Below are 15,672 nucleotides of genomic sequence, written 5' to 3' on the forward strand. Positions count from 1 at the left end.
TAGGATGCTTTCCCTGTGCCCTCTAGTGAGTTTGGCTAAGGGTTTATCTATCTTGTTGATTTTCTCACAGAACCAACTCCTAATTTGGTTGATTCTTTGAATAGTTCTTCTTGTTTCCACTTGGTTGATTTCACCCCTGAGTTTGAATATTTCCTGCAGTCTAATCCTCTTGGGTTAATTTGCTTCCTTTTGTTCTAGAGCTTTTAGGTGTGTTGTCAAGCTGCTAATGTGTGCTCTCTCTAGTTAGCTTTTTGGAGCTATGAGTTTTCCTCTTAGAAATGCTTCCATTGTGTCCCATAAGTTTGGGTATGTTTTGGCTTCATTTTTATTAAACTCCAAAAAGTCCTTAATTTCTTTTTTTATTCCTTCCTTGACCAAGGTATCATTGAGAAGAGTGTTGTTCAGTTTCCACGTGAATGTTGGCTTTCTATTATTTATTTTGTTATTGAAGATCAGCCTTAGTCCATGGTGATCTGATAGGATGCATGGGACAATTTCAATATTTTTGTATATGTTGAGGCTTGTGTTGTGACCAATTATGTGGTCAATTTTGGAGAAGGTACCATGAGGTGCTGAGAAGAATGTATATCCTTTTGTTTTAGGATAAAATGTTCTGTAGATATCTGTTAGACCCATTTGTTTAATAACTTCTGTTAGTTTCACTGTGTCCCTGTTTAGTTTCTTTTTCCTATCTGTCCTTGGTAAAAGTGGTGTGTTGAAGTCTCCCACTATTATTGTGTGAGGTGCAATGTGTGCTTTGAGCTTTACTAAAGTTTCTTTAATGAATGTGGCTCCCCTTGCATTTGGAGCATAGATATTCAGAATTGATAGTTCCTCTTGGAGGACTTTACCTTTGATGAGTATGAAGTGTCCCTCGTCTTTTTTGATGACTTTGGGTTGGACGTCGATTTTATTAGATATTAGAATGGCTACTCCAGCTTGTTTCTTCAGACCATTTGCTTGGAAAATTGTTTTCCAGCCTTTCATTCTCATGTAGTAGTGTCTATCTTTTTCTCTGAAATGAGATTCCTGTAAGCAGTAAAATGTTGTGTCCTGTTTGTGTAGCCAGTCTGTTAATCTATGTCTTTTCATTGGGGAGTTGAGTCCATTGATATTAAGAGATATTAAGGAAAAGTGATTGTTGCTTCCTATTATTTTTGTTGTTAAAGTTCGAATTCTGTTCTTGTGGCTGTCTTCTTTTAGGTTTGTTGAGGGATTACCTTCTTGCTTTTTCTAGGACGTAGTTTCCGTCCTTGTATTTTTTTTTTCCTGTTATTATCCTTTGAAGGGCAGGATTCATGAAAAGATAATGTGTGAACTTGGTTCTGTCATGGAATACTTTCGTTTCTCCATCTAAGGTAATTGAAAGTTTGGCTGGGTATTGTATCCTGGGCTGGCATTTGTGTTCTCTTAGTGTCTGTATAACATCTGTCCAGGATCTTCTGGCTTTTATAGTCTCTGGTGAAAAATTTGGTGTATTTCTGATAGGCTTGCCTTTATATATTACTTGACATTTTTCCCTTACTGCTTTAATTATTCTATCTTTATTTAGTGCATTTGTTGTCTTGATTATTATGTGTCGGGAGGAATTTCTTTTCTGGTCCTGTCATTTGCAGTTCGGTAGGCTTCTTGTATGTTCATGGGCATCTCTTTCTTTAGGTTTGGGAAGTTTTCTTCTATAATTTTGTTGACGATATTTGCTGGTGCTTTGAGTTGAAAATCTTCATTCTTATCTACTCCTATAATCCGTAGATTTGTTATTCTGATTGTGTCCTGATTTCCTGGATGTTTTGAGATAGGATCTTTTTGCATTTTCCATTTTCTTTGATTGTTGTTCTGATGTTCTCTATGGAATCTTCTGCACCTGCGATTCTATCTTCCATTTCTTGTATTCTGTTGCTGATGATCGCATCTAAGGTTCCAGATTTCTTTCCTAGGGTTTCTATCTCCAGCTTTGCCTCACTTTGGGTTTTCTTTATTGAGTCTACTTCCTTTTTTTGGTTTTGAATGGTTTTATTCAATTCCATCACCTGTTTGGTTGTGTTTTCCTGCAATTCTTTAAGGGATTCTTGTGCTTCCTCTTTAATGTCTTCTACCTGTTTAGCAGGTTGTTCTGTATTTATTTAAGTGAATTATTAAAGTCCTTCTTGATGTCCTCTACCTTCATCATGAGATATGCTTTTAAATATGTGTCTAGCTTTTTGGGTGTGTTGGGTTGCCCTGGACTGGGCAAAGTGGGAGTGCTGGGTTCTGATGATGATGAGGGGTCTTGGTTTCTGTTAGTAAGATTCTTATGTTTACCTTTCACCATCTGCTAATCTCTGGAGTAGTTGTTATAGTTGTCTCTCGTTAGAGATTGTTTCTCTGGTGATTCTGTTAGCCTCTATCAGTAGACCTGGGAGACTAGCTCTTTCCTCTGAGTTTCAGTGGTCAGAACACTCTCTGCAGGCAAGCTCTTCTCTTACAGGGAAGGTGCACAGATATCTGGTGTTCGGACCTCTCTCCTGGCCAAAGATGAAGGCCCAAAACAGGATCTTTCCCAGAAGCTGTGTTCCTTTGGCCTGTTACAGAAGCTGTTAGCTTCTGTAGTCCACACTCTCTCCTGTGCAGACTACTTTCCTTGGAGTCTCGGGAACCAAGATGTTTCCCTCTAATGCTGTGGCAGAGCCCTCCAGGGCCAGGTGGACACCTATCTTCTGGCAGGGAAGGTGCCTGGATGTCTGTAACCCGAAAAGGGGGTTGCCTCAGAAGCTCCTCAGATCCTGCCTGTCCCAGAAGCTGTTAGCTTCTGTAGTGCACACTCTCACCTGTGCAGACTACTTTCGGTGGTATCCCGGAACCAAGATGGTTCCCGCAGATGCTGAGTCTAAGCCCTCCCAGGCCGGGCAGACACCTATCCTCTGGCCAGGAAGGTGGCCGGATGTCTGGAGCCTGAAAAGGGGGCTGTCTCAGAAGCAAGTTCTTATTAATGGGGAAAAAAACCTTTCAATTATTCAACCCTTGTTTATATTGGTATTTTATGTTCAATATAGAAGAATCTCTAGCATTTTTGTTCTTCCAAGTCAGTTTATTAATAACTACTTAATCTGGGATGTCATGAGCCCTTTATGAAAATCAGTTCATCAACCACCTCCTGAAGATCTCCACTTTTGTATTATATGCAATACAAAAAGAAATAAATACAGTAATTTTCATTGGGACCTTTTACTAGTGGCTTTCTCGAGACCTATATTTGATTCATTTATTTCTACTCTGTCTTCAGCATCCAGGTCTCTGTTGTATAACCTTGACATTTACTAAATGTAATATTTTAATTCAGATATTCCTAATAGTAGCAAACAAGTTACAACCATATGCAAATCAAAAAAAAATCTGTCGTCTTTATAAGCACTGTTTAAAATTTCCTACACACTATGTAATTTTGGACTTATCCAAAGTATATGAACAGTGTTTTCAACTCTGTTTTTCCACTTAATATTGTGCATATCTATGAGACACTTCACTGTCACTTACAAATTGAGTACTGATGGAGCCGGATATAGGAAGAATATTGTACTTAGTATTCCAAAACCACTTTGATGATACACTATTAAACATTGTAGTAGGAAAGGCTATAATCAGAGAAAACAACATAATCAATTAGTGGGGGAGACATAGGCACATCACAATTATTCAGCAGGCAACAAAAAAGCCCAAAATGAAAGAGAGGTATACTGGAAAACTGTCTGGATCTAAATAGAAGAAACCAAAAATAGGAAGTGCTTGGCTCAAAGGTTCTACTGACGTTTTTCTCTGTTGGTAATATAGTAAGAAGAATGTAAAAACAGCTTTTTCTGACATCTTATTTTCAATATTTCTGCTTCCTTAAGGGAAGCCAGGGTGGAAGGGTTGAGGTATGAATCAGCAGCACTGATGGAGATCACCATGGTAACAGCAGGATTTGATGTGCATGCCTAGTTATAAAACCTCTTTCCTGATTGGATCTGATTCCATTCTCTATTTGAATACACATTCAATCAGAAGCAAGGATAGCAAATAAATTTGTCTGCAGGGGAAGATTTCATCAGTCAGGCTGCTGGTTATACTCCAGGACTTATCTGGTCCTGGATATAACCACTGCCAGACTGAATGGTGCTAAAGAGAAGGGAGAGTGGAGAGTGCTGTGTCACTGTCAGCAGACAGAGCCAGTGGAAAGCTGGGAAGCCTGTGCTTATTTATTTCAGTCTCCATGCACTGGTTGCTTAACTCCATGTTTCATATTGTAGCTGTCACCCCCATATGAGAAATTCAGGTATTTGATTTGAAATGTTACTTCCTTGTTTCTTTCATGTTGAGCTGTGTCTTTTGAAGATAAAATACAAAATTCAAGCTACAGCTTGTGATAGAGACTAGGTAATATCTCGCATCTTCACGTCTTTCATTCCGCTACTGAGAGAACACCTTTGGCAGCAAATATCCTCAACTAATCACCCTGAACACTCGGAAAAATCCAGAGTCATATCATACAGTACCCAGAATCAAAGTACTCTTCGGAGAGTGATTCTTTAAACCTGCTGCCATTGTTCGCAAAAGGCATCCATAGGTACAACATAGTTTAATGTGTTGTTATTGTTTTAATTCATTAGATTGTCTAGGTGGTCATTTTTCCAAGTCTGGCTTTTGCTACATCACAGTTCAGGGGGTCATGAACCCTTTAAGGGAATCACTAGATCATATTTTGTTGACCTCTATCTTTGAATTACAGCATGTAACAGAAGGAAATGGAGACAGTTATTTTCATCGTGACCTTGTACTAGTGGATACCTCTAGACCTATATGCTTTTCTGGTAATTTGCATTCTGTCTTTAGTGATACAGTTTTTATGGTATAACCTAGATATTTATGAAATTCTCTTACTGTGGTGAAGATATTCCTGACAGTCTTAAATCCCTTATAATTATACATGCATCAGAAAATATCCTGGCACCTTTACAACCCCATTAATTGTACCAAATACACTATGATCTGCTTTGAATATTCACATCATATAAACGTTGTTTTTAGCTCTGAATTCCACCAAATAGTGTGGAATTATATGAGACACTCCAGCATTTCATACAAACTGAGTATACTTGGAGAAATCCATGGGCAGAATATGGCACTATAATTCTAACAGCTCTCTTATGGTTATAATAGTAGATATTATATTTTCTAAGAAATCCTATAATCAGAGTTTACAACAGAAGCAATTGATGAAGGAGACACAGAAATCCTGCTATTAGTCAGCAGGCAGAAAATTTGCATGGTAAAAGTAACAGTCTTTTTGGTTCAAAAAGAAACAGAACGTCTTTGGCAAATGGCTCGGATCTAGGCAATAGAAGCCACAAATAGGAACATCTACACGATTTCACTGACTTGTATTTCTTTTGGTCATAGTAGATAGAAGTATTTAAAAATAGTTTTTCTGCCACTCACTTTTGGTTTTTCTATTTCCTAAGGAAACTTAGGGAAGAGGGTGGCAAGAAATGAATCCACAAAATGATGGAGATCTCCAATATTACAGCAGATTTTGATATCCATGCCTAAATATGATATTTCTCTCCTGATTGGGTCTGATTCCATTCTCAATTTGAATGCACATTCTCAATCTATTAGAAGAAAGAGAGCAAATTAATTTGTCTACAAGGGGAGATATGGTCAATTAGGCTTGCTGGCTTTGTTCTAGGATTTTTATTTCTTTTTATTGGTTTCTTTTCATTTATTTATTTATTTATTTTGCGACAAGGTTTCTCTGTATAGCTCTGGCTGTCCTGGAACTCACTTTGTAGACCAGGCTACAAAGTGAGTAGACTCAGAAATCCGCCTGCCTCTGCCTCCCGAGTGCTGGGATTAAAGGCGTGTGCCACCATGCCCAGCTTCTTTTCATTATTTACAATTCAAATGTTATTCCTATTCCAGGTCTCCCTTTGAGAAATCCCCATTCCCATCTCCTGCCCCCTTGCCTCTATGGGAGTGGGCCCCCAAGCACCTACCATCCTGACACTTCCCTACACTGGGGCATCAAACTCCCTCATGCCAAAGACCACTCCTCATACTGATGTCCAACAAGTCCATCCTCTGCCACATATGCAGCCAGAGCCCTGGGTCCCTCCATGTGTTTTCTTTGATTGGTGGTCTAGTCTCCTAGAACTTCCTGGGTATGTGTTGTTGAAACTGTCGCTCCCACCATGGGGATGCAAAGGCCTATATATCCTTCACTCCCTTCTGTCACTCCTCCATTGAGGTAAACATTTTTTGCTGCTATCCACGTTCAATTTTTTTATTTCCATAAGGGAACCCAGGGAGGAGGATTTGATGTACGAATCAGCAGCACTGATGGAGATCTTCAAGATTTCAGCAGGCTTTGATGTCCAATCCTAGATACGATATTACTCTCCTGTTTGGATCTGATTCATTCATCATTTGAATGCATCAATCAAAAGCAATGAGAGCAAATAAATTTGTCTTCTGGGAAGAATTTGAACCATCAAACTGTTGGCTATATTCCAAGACTTAGCTGTCCTGGATGCAACCTGTATGGGCTAAAGAGAAGGGAGAGTGAGTGCTTCTGTAACTGACAGGAGACAAAACCAGTGTAAAGCTGCAGGGACAGTGCTTGTTTGTTTCAGCGCCTCCATGCTCTGATTCCTTTGCAACTAGTTCCTGTAAAGTTACTCTTACCACATTTTATACTGTTATTATTGCTTTAATTACTAGATTGTCTAGATGATTACTTTTCAAAGTCAGTTTTGTGCTAAATAACTGCTTAGGGGGGCTATGACCCCTTTAAAGAAAGCAATACATCATATTTTGGTGATCTCCACTTTGGTATTAGAGCATGTACAAGAAGAAATTGAACACAATGCTTTTTCAGTATGACTTTATTCCAAACACACCATGTTTTGTTGAGAATATTCACCAGTATGTGGACATAATTTTCAGCATTCAAATCCACATAATATTATGCAATTGGATGAGGCACACCATCACTCCATGTAAACAAAAACTGAGTAGGTGTGGAGCAGGGAATGGACACCTAGATATACGAATAACTTCAAGTGTCCAGTGACTTGTTATTCTGTTGGTCACTGTAGAGAGATGAATGTAAAAACAGCGTTTCCTGCCAGCCACTTTATATATATATATGTATTTTTGTTTCCATAAGAAAACCCAGGAGGGAGGGGGCCAAGAGGTGAATCACCAGAACCTAATGGATCTCCAAAGTTACTGTAGGACTTGATGTCCATGCCCAGATATGAGCTCTCGCTCTTGATTATATCTGACTCTATTTTCTATTGGAATACACATTCTCCATCAATTAGAAGCAAGGAGAGCAAATAAATTTGTCTGCTAAGAAGGATTTGATCAGTAAAATCCTTTGCTGGCTATACTCCAAGTCTTATCTGATCCTGGATATAACCAAAGCAAGGTGATAAAGAAAAGGGAGAGTGCTGGTGTCACTGTCAGCAGACAGGGCCAGTGGAAAGCTCCAAAGACTGTGCTTGTTCATGTCAGAGTCTAAAAGCACTGGTTGCTTAGCTCTTTATTTTGTACAACATTTCAGGCATCTGCTTTGGAGTTTGACTTCCTTGTCTCAGTCATAGAGGATGTGTCTTCTGCAAAGAAGTTACAAGATCAATCTTCAGCCTTTGACACAGACTAGGGAATTTCTGACATTTTTATATTCTTAAATAAGACACTGTGAGAACTGCTAGAGCAGCAAATGTCCTCAGCATCCCAACCTGGATTCTAAGAATAATCAGATGTACCTAACAGGAACAGAGACCACAATACCCAGAATCAAAGCAATAATAGGACAGTAATGCTGGTAACATGCTACCATTAATGGCAAAGACATTCAAAAATACAACCATTGTTTATGTTTATTCTGTTATTGTTTTTTTTTTTTTTTTTTTTGGAGTTTACTAGATTTTCTAGCCTGGTTTTTCTTCCAGGTCAGTCTTTTGTTACCTAATTGCTCAGCAGAGTCATGAGTCCTTGAGGGAAATCAATTATGGCCCGATCATGATCATTTCCACCATGGTATTACACCAAAGGAAGTATGTCCACATTACACCAAAGGAAGAAATGGACACATTTTTCATTGTGACCTTGTACTTGTGGATACCTTGAGTCAAAAGATAAAAAAGATTTTTTTTTATTCTGTCTTTAGAGATCAGGTCCCGCACATTTATTCTGAATATTTATGATACTGTATTACTTTGATTAATATATTGTTAATATATTCCTGACAGTAGAAAGCACATTAGAGCTTTATATGTATCAGAAAATGCCATGACCTCTTTAATACAACACAGTAAGGACTTGAAGAGTGTTTGTAACCCCAGAGGAAGAACAACAATATCAAGCAAACAGATCCTCCCACAGAACTCCTTCAGACTAAATCACCAACCAAAGCGTATATATTGAGAGCCCGATGTCTCCAGCTTCATAACAAGCAGAGGGCAGCCTTGTCAGGCATCAATGGTAGAAGAGGCCCTTGGTCCTGAGAAGACTTGATTCCCAGTGTAGGGGAATGCCAGGGAAGGGAGGTGGATTTGGGTGGGAGAGTAGGGGAACAGATTAATAGAAGCAGTGAGAGGAATTATTGGATAGGGGATTTCTGGAGGGAAAGTAGGGAAATGATATAACATTTGAAATCTAAATAAAGAAAATATTCAATAAAAATTGAGAATGAACCCACACATTAAAAGTTCCACAAATACCATATTTTGATGTGAATAATGACAGCAAATAAATATTGTTTTCATGGCAGGAAAAATGGCCACTTTCCTGAAAGCAATATACATATTCAATGAAATCCCCATAAAAAATCCAACTCAATTCTTCATGGAGTTAGAAAGAGTAATTCTCAAATTCATTTGGAAAAAAGAAAGGATAGCAAAAACTACTTTCAACAATAAAAGAACCTCTGGTAGAATCACCAACCCTGATCTCAAGCTGAACTACAGAGAAATTGTGATAAAAACTGCATGGTACTTGTACAGTGACAGACAGGCAGATCAATGGAATTGAATTGAAGACCCAGAAATGAAGCCACACACCTATGTCACTTGATCTTTGACAAAGAAACTAAAACTATCCAGTAGAAAAAAGACAGCATTTTAAAAGAATGGTGGTGGTTCAACTGGTACTTAAAATGTAGACAAAGCAAATTGATTCATTCTTATCTATGTGTCCAAAGCTCAAGTCCATTTGGATCAAGGAACTCCACATAAAACTAGATACACTGAAACAAATAGAAGAGAAAGTGGGAAATGTCTCAAATACATAGTCATAGGGGAAATGTTTTGAGCACAACACCAATAGCCTATGCTCTAATATCAAGAATTGAAAAATGGAGCCTCTTGAAACTGTAAAGGTTCTGTAAGGCAAAGGACACTGTCAATGGGACAAAACCCACTGCAGATTTTCATACCAAGTGAGTATACATGGAGAAGGGCATGGGCACAATATTATACTTAGTATTAATGAAAGCTTTGATGACACAGGAATACACATTATATTTTCAAAGAAAGGCTATACACAGGGCATACAATAGATAAATTGCAAAAGAAGGCAAAGGCACCTCAAAATTATCAGCAGGCAGCAAAAATTGCAGCATAAGATACAAGTCAGTTGGTTTAAAATTAAACAGAGTATCTCTGATAAATATCTTAAAGCTAGTTAGAAGTAGCCAGAAGTAGAACCATCCACAAGGTTCCACTGACTTGTTTTTTCCTTGGTCAGTGTAGGGATGGAGGTAAAGTGAAGTTTTTTTTTTTTCTGCCATTTTTTTAAAATTATTATTATTTTGCTTTCTTCCAGCAACCTAATAAGGAGTGTGTGAGGTATGAAACAGCAGCGCTGATGGAGATCTCCAAGGTTACTGCAGGCTTTGATATCCATACCTAGATATGTGATCTATCTCTCCTGATTGGAACTGATTTCATTCTTATTTGAATGCACATTCCCAATCAATGAGAAGCAAGGAGAGCAAATACATTTGTCTGCAGGGAAGGACTTGATCAATCAGGCTTCTGTCTATATTCCAGGACTTATCTGGTTCTCGATTTAACCAAAGCCTGACTATTTGGTACTAAAGACCAGGAAGCTTACTTCCTGGTCTGACAGGAAATGGAGCCAGTGGACAGCCACAAGAGCAATGAGAGTGCTCGTTCGTTTCAGGGCCTCCATGCCCTGATTACTTGGCTTCTAGTTCCTGTACAGGGAATGTCACCACATGTGAAATTCAAGCTTCATATTGTAACAGAGACTTGAAAAATTTTTACATTTTCACAACCTTACGTCAAACACTGTGAAAAATGTGGAGACAAATGTCTGCAGCATACCGCCATGGAATCTCTGAAAAATCTTGATGTAACTAATAGACATACATACTACCATATTAAATTAAGCATCATTGGGACAGTGATGCTGGCAGCATGTTCTCATTAATGGTAAAATATGTTCAACAGTTAAACCATTGCTGATAGTGTTATTATACGTTTAATATACTAGAATCTCTATCATGTTTGTTCTTCCAAGTAAGTTCATTACTAACTACATGCTCACAGGAGTCATGAACCCTTTATGGAAATCAATACATCATCCAACCCCTGTAGATCTCCACCTTGGTATTACATTCAGTATGAGAAAGAAATGGACATAGTAATATTCATGTGGACCTTTTACTAGTGGATCCCTAGAGACCTAGGTTTTTCCTCTTATTTTTATTCTGTCTTCAGAGTACAGGTTTCTGTGGTATATCCTAGATATTGATTAAATATATTACTTTGATTCATATATTCCTAAGAGTAGTAAAATAATTAAAACTTTATATGCATCAGAAAAAGTTCTGGCATCCTTCAAGTACATGTTACATTTTGCTACATACTATGTATTGTTCAGAATACCCCCAGTACATAAACAGTGTTTCCAATTCTGAATGTCACTTAATATTGTGCATATTCATGAGATACTCCAGTGTCACATGCAAACTGTGTACTTGTGGAGTGGTGTATGGGAAGAATTTTGCATTTAATATTGCAAAAACTCTTTGGTGTTACACTATTACATGTTATTGTAATAGGAAAAGCTATTTACTCAGAACATACAACAGAAGTAATTAGTGAGGGAGATGCTGTCACATCACAAATAGGCAGCAGGCAACAAAAATTACAAGATGATTGTCAGAGTCAGAAAGGCTCAAAATGAACCAGGAAATCTGGCAAACTTGTAGATCTAGGTATAAGGAGCCAGCAAAAAGAATAGTTCCCAATTTCCACTGAATTATTCTGTTGGTTAATATAGTGAGAAGAATGTAAAAACAGCTTTTCCTGACATCCACTTTCTATTTTCTATCCATAAGGAAACACATAAAGGTGGGGGTCAAGAGATGAATCAGCATCATCTAATGGATCTTTAAAGTTACTGCAGGATTTGATGTCCATGCCTAGATATGAGATCTCTCTCCTGATTGAATCTAATTCCACTCTGTATTTGAATGAATATATATATGGAAGGAATATTGGACTAGGGGTTACTGGGTGGAAAAAGGGGGAGGGGGAATAACCAATAAATTAAGAAAAGAGCCGATAAAAATAAAACAAATAATAGAATAGAAAATCCACACATTAAAAGTTCTACATATACCATATTTGGTTGTGAATAACCACAGCATATAAACATTGTTTTGAACACTGAATAGAGTGAAATATTTTTCAGATTTATGGGACACTACAGCTCTTCATAAAAACTGAGTATAGGTGCAATAGGGCATGGGCAGAATATTAAAATTAGTGTTAAAACAACCCTTTGTGGAAGCATGAAAATTTAATATAAACAATAAATTATCAAGGAAAGGCCATGCACAGAGCATATAAAAGATAAACTGGAAAAGGACAAAATGTCACATCACAAGTGGAAAGCAGGCAGCAAAATTGCAAGAGAAGAGACACTGTCACTTGGTTCAAAAAGAAACAAAACATCTCTTGCAAATAAATTAAAGCTAGGAAGAAGGATCCAGAAATTGAACCATCCCCCAAAGTAACGTACAGTAACTTGTTTTTCTGTTGGTCATTGTCGAATGAAGATGTTAAAAACAGGTTTTACGACCATCTACTTTCCATTTCTCTGCTTCCTTCTGGAAAGCCAGGAAAAAGAGAGTGAGGTATGAATCAGCAGCACTGACGGAGATCTCCATGGATACATCAGGATTTTACATTCAACCCTAGATATAATATCTCTCTCCTGATTGGATCTGATTCCATTCTCTATCTTAATACACATTCTCAGTCAATCAGAAGCTAGTAGAGCAAATACATTTCTCTGAAGGGTAAGATTTGATTAGTCAGGTTGCTGGCTATACTCCAGGAATTTTCTGGTCCTGGATATAATCACTGCCTGACTGAATGGTGCTAAAGAGAAGGGAGAGTGCATGTGTCACTGTTAACAGATAGAGCCAGTGGAAATCTTCAAAGTCTGTGCTTGTTTATTTCAGAGCCTCCATGCACTTATTGCTCTGGTCCTTGTTTAGTATTGTAGCTGTCACTCTATGTTTGTCTTTCTATGGGAAATTCAGATATCTGATTTGGAGATTGACTTACTTTTCTCAGTCATGCTGTGATATGTCTTCTGCAAAGAAGATACAAGATTCAAGCTTCAGCTTGTGACAGAGACTAGCAATTTTTTTTTACATTATCAGAACCTTAGGTCAGAAACTGTGAGAAATGCTGTGGAAGCAAATGCCTGCTACATACCAGCATGGAGTCTCTGAAAAATCTTGATGTAACAAATAGACACAGATACTACCTTACCCAGAAACTAAGAATCCTTGGGGCAGTGATGCTGGCAGCATGTTTTCATTAACGGTATGAATACTCAACAATTCAACCATTGTATATTATGTTATTTTATGTTTAATATACTAGAATCTCTAGCATGTTTGTTGTTCCAAGCCTGTTCATTAAAAACTATGTGTTCAGTGGAGTCTCAAGGCCTTTAGGGAAATCAATACATTAGCAATTTCCTGAAGATCTCCACCTTGGTGTTACATACACTATAAAAAAATGAACACAGTAATTTTCATGGGGAACTTGTAATAGTGGCTCCCTTGAGACCTATATTTTTTTCTGCTATTTCAATTCTGCCTTAAGAGTTCAGGTCACTGTTGTATAACCTTGACATTTCTAAAATGTATTACTTTTATTCAGATATTCCTTCCAGTAGTAAACAAATTACAATTGTATATATATATATATATATATATATATATATATATATATATATATCAGAAAAATTTCTGTCTTCTTTACAAGCACACTTCAATTTTCCTTCATACTATGTATTGTTGGGATTATCCACAGTATGTGAACAGTGTTTTCAACTCTAGATTACACTTAATATTCTGCATATATATGAGACAGTTGTTTATTGTGTTATTGTTCTTGTCCTTTACTAGATTTTCCTGGCTGATATTCTTCCTCATTGGTTCTTTGCTATATAACAGCTCTTTAGAATCAGGGGCCCTTTACAGAAATCAATAGATAATGTCCAGATCATCTCCAACTGGTTAAAACACAATATAAAGGAAGAAATGGATACAGTACATACATACAAATACATCTTGTACTTGTGGATATCTCGAGTCCTAAAATTTCATGTTATTTTTATTCTGTGTTTAGAGATCAGGTTTCTGTCATATAGTCTGTATATTCATGAAAATGTATTATTTTGTATAATTCATTGCTGGCAGTAGAAATCACATTAATCTGTATATGCATGAGAAAATGTCATGGCCCCTATCAAACCACACATTATATTTTCCTACATACAATGTTTTGTTTTAGATAATCACAGCATATAAACAGTGTTTTCTACACTGAATTTCATTTAATGTTGTTCAGATTTTTGATACACTTCAGCTTTTCATGCAAACTGAGGACTTGGGGAGCAGGGCACGGGCAGGATTTCAAACTTAGGATTCTCTTTGAGGATACACTATAAATCATTATTGTACTAGGAAAACTATAATCAGAACCCTCAACAGAAGCATTCAGGGATTTAGATTCACGCACATCACAATTATTCAGTAGGCAAAAAAGATTAAGAGAATAGTCACAATCATAATGAGTCAAAGGAAACAGAGGACCTCTGGCAAGGAGTGTGGATCTAGATAGAAGAAGCTAGACATAGAAAGAGCTCAAAGGTTCCACTGACTTATTTTTCTGTTGAATAATACAGTAAGAAGAATGTAAAAATAGCTTCCCCACCCCCATCAACTATCAATTTTTCTGCTTCCTTCAGGTAACCCAGAGTGGAGAGACTGAAGAATGAATCAGCTGCACTGATCGTGATCTCCAAGGATCTGATATCCATGTCTAGATATGTGATCTCTCTCCTGATTGGATCTGACTCCATTCTCTATTTGAATACACCTTCTCCATCAATCAGAAGCAAGAAGAGCAAATAAACTTATCTGGAGGGGAAGATTTGATCAGTCAGGCTGCTGGTGATTCTCCAGGACTTATCTAGTCCTGGATATAACCACTGCCAGACTGAATGGTGCTAAAGAGAAGGGAGAGTGCTGTGTCACTGTCAGCAGACACAGCCAGTGGAAAGCTGGAAAGCCTGTGCTCATTTATTCAGAGTCTCCATGCACTGATTGCTTAGCTCCAAGTTTTTATAGTAGCTGTCACCCTATAGGAAATTCAGGTATCTGATTTGAAGTGTGATTTACTTTTATCAGTCATGAATGTTTGTGTCTTCTTCAAAGAAGATACAAGGTTCAAGCTTCAGCTTATGACACAGACTAGGGAATATCTGACATATTCAGATATTTTTGTTGGCTCCTGTGAGAACAACTGTAGCAGGAAATACCATCAATTAACCACCATGAAACCTCTGAAAAAGCCATAGTTAGATCATACAGTACCCAGAATCAAATTACTCTTCATACAGTGATAATACCCTGTTGGCATTAATGGCAAGGGGCATTTTTAGATACAACCACAATTTATCATGTTATTATTGTTTTAATTTACTAGATTGTCTAGGTGGTCATTTTTCCAAGTCAGTTTTTTGCTAAATAACAGTTCAAGGGATCATGACCCTTTACGGTAATGACTATATTATATTTTGCTTATCTACACCTTGGTATTGCAACATGTAACAGGAGAAAATGGACAGTTATTTTCACTGTTACCTTGTACTAGTGAATACCTCTAGACCTATGCTTTTCTGCTTATTTGCATTCTGTCTTTAGAGATCTATACTTTGTAATATAACCTGTATATATATGAAACTGTCTTGCTGTGTTGATGATATATATTCCTGACAGTCTTTTTTTTTTTTTTTTTTTTTTTTGGTTTTTCAAGATAGGGTTTCCCTGGCTGTCCTGGAAGTCACTTTGTAGACCAGGCTGGCCTCGAACTCAGAAATCCACCTACCTCTGCCTCCTGGAGTGCTGAGATTATAGGCGTGCACCACCATGCCCGGCTTTATTCCTGACAGTCTTAAACAACTTATAAGTTTATATTCACCAGATAATATAATGCTCCTTTACAACCACATTGATTGTACCAAATGCACCATGCTTTGTTGTGAAATTCACATCATATAAATATTGCTTTCAACACTGAATTCCACCAAATA

At 37.5% G+C, this 15,672-nt stretch overlaps 1 long non-coding RNA gene across 2 annotated transcripts in view; it reads left to right on the forward strand.

Moving 5' to 3' along the window:
- LOC115031483 (uncharacterized) overlaps positions 1-15,073 on the forward strand; it is a 186,088-nt gene extending 171,015 nt beyond the window's left edge. For both annotated transcript variants that reach the window (XR_015047739.1, XR_003837100.2), the window contains exon 6: positions 14,326-15,073. This is a non-coding gene — a long non-coding RNA (uncharacterized LOC115031483). The remainder of the gene's footprint in view (positions 1-14,325) is intronic.
- The last annotated feature ends 599 nt before the right edge of the window (positions 15,074-15,672 follow it).

This window comes from Mus caroli, unplaced genomic scaffold (genome assembly GCF_978045245.1).
Source record: "Mus caroli unplaced genomic scaffold, Mus_caroli_1 scaffold_8, whole genome shotgun sequence".
Classification (NCBI taxonomy): Eukaryota; Metazoa; Chordata; class Mammalia; order Rodentia; family Muridae; genus Mus; species Mus caroli.